The sequence below is a fragment of the Archocentrus centrarchus genome, chromosome 14, assembly GCF_007364275.1.
Source record: "Archocentrus centrarchus isolate MPI-CPG fArcCen1 chromosome 14, fArcCen1, whole genome shotgun sequence".
NCBI classification, from domain to species: domain Eukaryota; kingdom Metazoa; phylum Chordata; class Actinopteri; order Cichliformes; family Cichlidae; genus Archocentrus; species Archocentrus centrarchus.
This window is the reverse complement of record NC_044359.1, coordinates 24,149,401-24,158,023: the sequence shown is the minus strand read 5'-3', so window position 1 is coordinate 24,158,023 and position 8,623 is coordinate 24,149,401. Positions and strand designations below refer to the sequence as shown.

General features: G+C 37.5%; 1 long non-coding RNA gene across 1 annotated transcript; it reads left to right on the top strand.

Moving 5' to 3' along the window:
• The first annotated feature begins 3,584 nt into the window (after positions 1-3,584).
• LOC115792677 (uncharacterized) lies at positions 3,585-8,333 on the top strand. Its single transcript, XR_004021059.1, has 5 exons — positions 3,585-3,667; positions 4,401-4,443; positions 7,615-7,697; positions 7,959-8,032; positions 8,138-8,333. It is a non-coding gene; the product is annotated as an uncharacterized LOC115792677 (long non-coding RNA).
• Positions 8,334-8,623: the final 290 nt, after the last annotated feature.

Here is an 8,623-nt window from a genome sequence, read left to right as displayed (position 1 = left end):
GAGACATCATCCCCTTATTCTCCTCACCAAAATGGCACTGCTGAACGGCAATGGAGAACCCTTTTTGAGATGGGAAGGTGTCTATTACTAGAAAAGAGGCTACCAAAAGTACTATGGCCTTATGCTGTTCAAAATGCTGCTCACATTCGTAACAGATGTTACAACGACAGAACTAAAAACACACCATACTTCATGCTAATAGGAAGAAAGCCAGATCTCTCAAAAATGTGGGTGTTTGGATCAGAGTGTTATGCATACAAACATGATCAAAAGAAACTGGACCCCAGATGTGAGAAAGGAATATTTGTAGGGTACAGTAGGAACAGCCCAGCATATCTGGTCTATAATCCACAGACAGAAAAAGTGTTAAAACACAGACTGGTGAGGTTCATTAAAAGGAACAGTATTGAACAACAGACACAGACAGATGAGTGTGACCCAGAAATCCAGGGATATAACAGAAGAAACCCCAGTGACAAAAATGGCATAGATGTACAGCAGTCAGACTGATGCAGGAAACCAATCTCAGTGCGAGAATGATGAAAGTGTGAACACAGGTGTTACAGAACAGATACAAGATGAGGAAAATATAGAAATTATAGCACAAGATGGACAAAGTACAGATGCAAAAAGTGAACAAAATCAGAATCATTACCCACGAAGAGAAAGGAAGCCTCCAAAACACTTGAAGGACTACCTACCAGATTTTGAAAATAATGATGTAACTCAAACCACTGTAGACTGTTGCTACAAGGCAGTGTGTGGAATCCCCCAAACTTATAGTGAAGCCAAGATGTCACCCGATGCACACAGATGGGAACAGGCCATGAGAGAAGAGATCAGCTCGCTTAAAGAAAATGACACTTTTGAACTGAACCTTCTACCAGAAGGTAAAAACACAGTAGGAGGAAAGTGGGTGTATGCACTCAAAGAAAACACAGAAAAGGGGCAGATCTTTAAGGCCAGATACGTAGCAAAGGGCTACAGCCAAACAGAAGGTATAGACTATCACGAGACTTTTGCCCCAACAGCAAACATTACATCTGTAAGGGTGCTGATGCAGGTAGCAGTACAAAACAATCTTACCATTCATCAAATGGATGTTAAGACAGCATACCTACATGCTCCAATAGATGAAGAAATTTTCTTGGAGCAACCAGAAGGATTTGAAGAAACGTCAGAAACAGGGGAGAAGTTAGTGTACAAGTTAAAGAAATCCCTCTATGGTTTAAAACAGTCTGGGAGAAACTGGTACAAGCTTCTAAATGATCACCTTGAACAGGACAACTTCGTGCGAAACCTGTCTGACCACTGTGTGTATCGCAAGCAGGTCAAAGATGATATCATTATTGTACTCATTTGGGTGGATGATTTAGTCATAGCAGCCAGCAATAATGACCTACTTGACAGTTTTAAGGGAGCCATGAAGACCAAGTTTAACATGAAAGATATGGGAAAAATATCATGTTTTCTGGGCATACGATTTGAACAAAAAGAAGGAGAAATCAAAATGAGTCAGAAAGAATACATCCTAAAAATGCTTGAAAGATTTAAGATGTCTGAGTGTAAAGCCAGGTCTACACCAAGTGAGCAAAAACAGGATGACCTTAAAAATGAGCAGGAGGATACAGAGGAGGTTGTCAACTCAAAAGAGTACCGTGAGATAATAGGCAGCCTTATCTATGCCATGACCTGCACCAGACCAGATATCAGTTGGATTGTGAGCAGGCTCTCACAGACACTGGCAAAGCCAAAAGCAGAAAACTTGGTGGCTGCAAAACATGCACTGAGATATCTGAAAGGGACAAGTGACTATGAACTGAGTTTCAAAAAAAGTGAGGAGGACTTGAACTTAATCGCATTCAGTGATTCTGATTGGGCATCTTCAATGGAAGACAGACGCAGCACTACAGGGTATTGTTTCAGCCTTACTAAACAAGGTCCAGCCATTTCGTGGAAATCAAAGAAACAACCAACAGTGGCTTTGTCAACTTGTGAAGCTGAATACATTGGTTTAGCAAGCACCACTCAGGAAAGCATGTATCTAACTCAGCTGTTAAATGGTATGGATAAAAGAGGGTACAAATGCACAGTGATTCACGGAGACAATCAGGGAGCCATTGCACTGAGTAAGAACCCAGTGAGCAGACAAAGATCTAAACACATTGATGTAAAGTACCACTTCATTCGTGAAGCATTCAGCCAGGGAAAAATAGATGTCATCTATTGCCCAACAGAAAACATGGCTGCTGACATACTGACAAAACCCGCAACCAAAGCAAAACTTGTTAAATTCAAAATGTGGTTCTTTGGAAATTAAGTATCTGGGTTACAATGATGAGAACAAGGGGGGGTGTTAAGTTCTGTTCTCAAATTCTTCTGTTAGACACTGTTTTATTTTGGTGAGAACTTTTATTTTGATATATCCTGTGTGGCGAATGGAACTTCCTGCAGAAACTATTGTGTTTTTTTTTACTTTGTTTTACGACAAGTGTAAACGTTTTACAACCATGGCTACTGAGCACATTTCCAGAGCTGTGATGAAGTTGAGAATAAAGGAGTCAAGAGACTAAGAAGTGTGTGATCATTTACGACATGGAAGAAGCTGCAGCAAACCCAACAGTCAGAGCTCGAAGTTTGGATTTCCAAACGTCTTCTATTGCCTTAAACATTTTGACACTGCAGTTTCTTTTACCTGGCCTAAATGGTACCACATCAGAGGTGGATACATTGCAAGGATGTTTTAAAAAGCAGCGAGATAACAGTGCCTCACCCATCACTTGTGTAAATGACATGAAATTATGGCCTGAAGTCAGCTACATCGACATTATCATTTACCTTGTTTTTTCCGAAGGTGTTGATGGCGGGGAATCACGTAAGACCTTAAGACCTTCAGAGCAATAAAATCAATAAAGTAATGCTGAACAAACATCAAAGTTTTCCTTAAAGCAGCTGTAGAGCCGAGCCAGAGCATCGGCCAAGCTAAGCGCTTAGCATGGGTCATGCTAAGGGAAAGTGGAGCGGTGGAGACAGTCAGCTGTTCCTGTATCGCGGATTAGGGAAATCATGTAGTGATGCTGCAGCTATTCTGTGGAAGGTACATCACTGATCTGGATATCAGAATGTTCAGATCACTGAAACAGAAACACTGGACTGGCCGAAAGCTGTGATCGGGGAGACACGCAGCTGTCATCTTGCTAACTGCTACTGTTTACATGAAGGCAGGCATTGTTTAAGCTTTGTGTAGGATGTATACTGTAGTGTCACACTATAAATAAAATAACGTAAAAAAATAAGAGGCTGTACATTAAAGGAAAACTTAAAACATAAGGAAAAAATACGGTAATAGGATGTGCAACTGGGTAGTATAATTTGGGGGAAAAAGAACAAATTTACAGAATAAAATAATTTGAAAAAATGTACAGACTAATGTAGTGACAACCGACAAACGCACAAGTTGAATCCGAGCTCATGTTCCAACTAATAAAGCCGCCTGTTACAGCACAAAGTAACCGAATTTTGTCATTAACTCTGGCTCTGACTTTGGGTAACCGGAAGTATCAAACCGAACAGCGGAAGTAGCAGTCTGTCATGGCAGCCTACGTGTGCTCTTCCAGAAACCCGTGGACTGCATTCATGGTTCTGCTCTTGCCTTCACAGCTGACTGGTATGTGTTTCTTCTAAAACTGCCAAAATTGCATGAAATTAGAGCAAGACAGGTTTGCATTTGAGGTACTTGTAATACCCAGATTGCTTACATACTTCAGTAAAACATGTATCCAGGTTTTTATCTTTCATCATAGTCAGGAAAATAAGTATATAAAGTATCAAAGTTTAAGGTACTACAAGAACGTAAAAATATTTTGGCTACACACATTTTAAAAAGTTGGATGGTAATAAAATGTTGATAAAAACAGAATGAACTGCAATTCTTTTAAACCTTTACTGACATTAAAATATTTGTAGTTATCTGTTATCGATGTGTATCGTCCATCACAGGGCTAAAAAAAGAGAACCTCTAACACTCAGGGACAGTTTACAGTGGTGTCACTTTAAAATGGAAGTCTCCAGACTATGTGAGGAATCTAGTTGCACAGGCAGAGCAAAAATGCAAACTCCACACAGAAAGGCTCCACCAGACCAGGAAACCCAGACTCTTCGTGCTGTGAGGCAACAATGTTAACCACTGCATCACCATCACTGAAGGTGGAACACGAGACTGCATGCCCTCACTAGGGGGAGTACTTGTTTTTCATATGTCTGTCACAATATTTCCCAACTTATGATAACCACGATGACAACCCTGCCATTCTCAGAGGATTCTACTGCATTGTGTCATTATCTGCTCTGTGTTATGGTTTCCTGGGCTGCCCTCAGTTTGACCTCTTTTTTTTTAACAGTTCCCCTGAGCTGTAGTGCAAATAGATGGTCCTCTGATGCCTGGTGAGTTTACACCACTGCCTGCTGACAAAGATAAGAAATCATGCACCACAGGGTGAACATGGACCATCATTCATCTGAAATGAGGTGTTGCTCTCAACAAAAAGCTTTTACCAATATTATTTACCTTCAACAGTCACAGGGTCTGTGAAAAGCGTGGGAAAATCCAAGAAGGAAGGAGATGGATACAGCTGTGGTTTTTGAATTTGAGACAAAGTGGTCTAAGCAATTCTTGGTGATGAGCCTAACCCCTAAACATCCTAAAAATGTAAATAGTTTTTGGTGAGTGTCAAGGAGAATAATTATTTTTTTGTCACCTATTTGACAAGCCTCGGGAGACCTGAAAAGCTTAGCGTTAATAGAATAGAATAGAATGCCTTTATTGTCATTACACAGAATATACGATGAGGTTGGAGGGCCATGTCATCAAAAGATTACACACAAGAAGAAGAAGGAGAAAAAAAAACAACCTCAAAACAAAAAACTTAGGTGTGATTGCAAACAGTTAAACGGAAAAACTAAAAACACAAACAAGATCACAGCAATTCAACAAAATACAAATAATCCACCCATCCATCTGTCCATTTTCTTAACTGCTTATCCAATTCTGGGTCATGTTGGTGCTAGAGCCTTACCCAACTGTATACAGTAGAACGAGGTGGGGTACTAACAAACCCACAGAAATAGATCAAATGTACAAAGATAATCATGTGAAATTGAGTTTTTTTCACATGAGAGCAAGTAGGGAAAATAACACACACACAATACAACCATTATTTAAAGATCTAAAAACAGGTGCTTAAATATAGGACAGGTGAGGCTAGAGAGAGTGCAAGTCCAGGAGCTGTGATCTGCCCACATTTTGTACCTGATCATTCGGGAACAGGTAAGCCCAAGAGCCTGGCCCTGTGCCTTTATACCTTAGCAACATTTATTATGTAGGACTTTTTGAATCAGAATCAGAATCTTTATTGTCATTGTACACAGAAGTTGCACAACGAAATTTAAAATGCATTCCTTTCTAGGTGCCTCAGACAATAAATAATAAAATAATAAAAATATGAGTGATAAAAATGATTACTAAAATACAGTGCACAATAGTATTTGATAGTACTTATATTATATTAATAGTACTTGAATATTGTGAATTCTGTGTCAGGCTTAAAAATAGCTTGATGACAGGAAAAGTGTCTAGATTTTTTATTAAAATAGTCTTGTGCGTAAAGGTGTCTTCAGTTTTGCCTCCCTTTCTGCTGCTGCAGCTTTTAACAGCTCATAGATATATGTATGCCGTTCCTTTAGCAGAAAAAGCTGATGCCTCAGGGCTTTGAAGCATTAGACAGCTGCTAAACATTTCTTCTATTAATATTCAAATTGTGAAAAATCAGTGAATATAAAAATGTTTTTTAAATTCATAAACCTGCAGATGTTATATCTACATGTCAAGATCTGGTTATTGTAGACATTTATCATCACAGTAAGAGCGTTACAAACATCAGTAGCTGTAAACACTCATAAAAACATTAAAAATACATACACTGGTTTGATGCTTGTACCCTAACATACGTGGATTATTTAAAATTTATAATTATGAGAGAAAGTGCATGTTTGAATGTGTGAGTGAAATGCATGAACTTACAGAACTTTGTAGAAAGGCGCTTTAAGAAGTTCAGTCCATTTACTTGAATTAGTTTACAGCTCAGATCTGCCACATCCAGCACGGCAGAGGCGCTGACATGTTAAAGCAACGGGCCGCCCTGCTCAATGCGGCATCTGCATATGTATGTCTATGAATATAAACACAAGAGGAAAGGAGAGGAAACTAAGAATTAAACAGAGACAACAGAACTGAAAGAGCAGAACACATGCAGTCAGTTTACAGTCGGTTTGGTGACAGCACTTATCTGTTGCTTCAGACTGTTTTAAACGTTACTTACACAGGAGAACATCTTCCATGCATCCAGCTGATTTTTCCACATTCTTGCCCTTCTAACTGAGCTTCCTCCAACATCTTCACAGAAAGGGAGCCAGGATGGAGGAAATCTATAGTGCAGAGCAGAGAGGGAGAAAAAACTTCCTCTCAGTATCATATAATACACTGTAAAAAAAGTACGTAAAAATGACAGTGGAAAACTGTGAAATGACAACAGTAATAGACCGGAAAATCAAAAAGGGTGTATTTCTGTAGCAGAAACATGTAATTACCGTAAATCAAAAAAACAATACATAACTGTAATTTCCACTGTGATAATGTGTTGAAATGACAGTGAAAATCTTTTTCCTGCACTGTAAAAAAAGTAACAGTAATAGACCGTGAAATTGAAAAGGGTGGATCTCTGTGGCAGAAACATGTGATTACCATAAATCCAAAAACAATACATAACTGTTATTTCCACTTTGATAATATGTTGAAATCACACATTTTTACTGTGAAAATCTTTTTCCTGCACTGCAAAAAAAGTCTGTAAAAATAACAATGGAAAACTGTGAAATGGCAACAGTAATAGACCGTAAAGTTTAAAAGGGTGTATCTCCGTAGCAGAAACAAGTGATTACCGTAAATCAAAAAACAATACATAACTGTAATTTTTACTGTCATAATATGTTGAAATCACACATTTTCACTGTAAAGATCTTTTTTCCTACACTGCAAAAAAGTCTGTAAAAAATACGGTGGAAAACAGCCAAATGGCAACAGTAATAGACCGTAAAATTGAAAAGGGTGTATCTCCGTCACAGAAACATTTAATCACCATAAATCAAGAACCAAGATATAACTGTCAAAATATGTTGAAATCACACATTTTTACTGTGAAAATCTTTCTTTTCTGTAAAATTAGTATAAAAATGTCACACTCATACCATAAAAATAATTTCTGTCTTAATTATACATATTGCTGAATTGTACATTTAAATGTATTTCCCAGGTTGACTGAAATTTAATCAGGAACTATTTCAAATAATAGTTTCAGTTTTTTGTTTGTTTTTTCAGAAAAGGAAATGCAAAACATTGTATTGTTTTATTTATTATTCTTTTATTATTGTATTATTCTGTATTATTCTGTACTGTCCTTCTTACTGCTTTATTTCTAATAAATATTTATGGCAGTGACTTCTCTAATGTCTATTTATACAATTTTTAAACACAACAAAATAATGTATCCTTCTCCTCAGCACAGTGCAGTGGAGAATGAAGTGCTGCTAGCTTCACAGGAATGTGCAATGGCAGCAGTTTGACTCAACATTAGCATTATCAGGTACTGTCCATAATTTGTTTTTTTGTCTTGTTTTCTTTTTGATGGTGTTTCTTTTTGTTTGTTTTTGGATTCTTTTTTCATGTCTGACAAATGTTCACCTCAGTAATTATGCTAACTGCTAACTCATAACTCTTTTTTCTGATCAGCATCACATGTCCACATTACTGAAGTTGCAGTAATTTTTTGCAGTTTTACTGAACAGTTGCAGGTTGGCTTTGGAAATTAATATTAATGTAGACATTTACTGCATTCTTTCTCTAGGAGGACCTTCGTGACTTTTGCATTAAAGACACTTAATATGTACACAAAGACAAGGTGTATATTTTACATTCAGGGTATGTATGTCATCTAACTGAAAATTTGTTTAATTCATTTGTGTAAGAACTATAATATTATTCTTATTATTACTGCTTTCTTTTATTTTGTTATTCTGGCTGCAGAGAGGATCCTGCAATTCCACAGCAAACACCTGATGACTAACGGGGGTACTCAAGCAGAACTGGTGACATATTTTTCCCAAAGAATGTCTAAATGCAAAAAGTATTTATATTTCAACAGTGTCTTTGTTTGCAATGGGCTTTATATGTTATTTTCTTTGTAATTAACCACGGGCAGTTGGTTGTAAAATCTTAGCCACTGGTGTTCTATTTTTTTCTGGGTGAAGTTCTGGCAACAACAGCTGCCACTGTTTGAATGTAATGTTGATTTTTACAATAAAATACTGTTATGTATCACACAGTTGTATTCTGTTTTTCATCGACTGTAATTAGGTTTAAGGTATATCATTTGTATTTGGAATTGTTTATCATAAATGGTTTTAAATTGTCATCGTATTTTATACAGTAAAATACAGGCAACCATAGTGGCCAGTATTTTACCATGAACCCGGTTTACGGTATTTTGCCATGGACCCGGTTTACGGTATT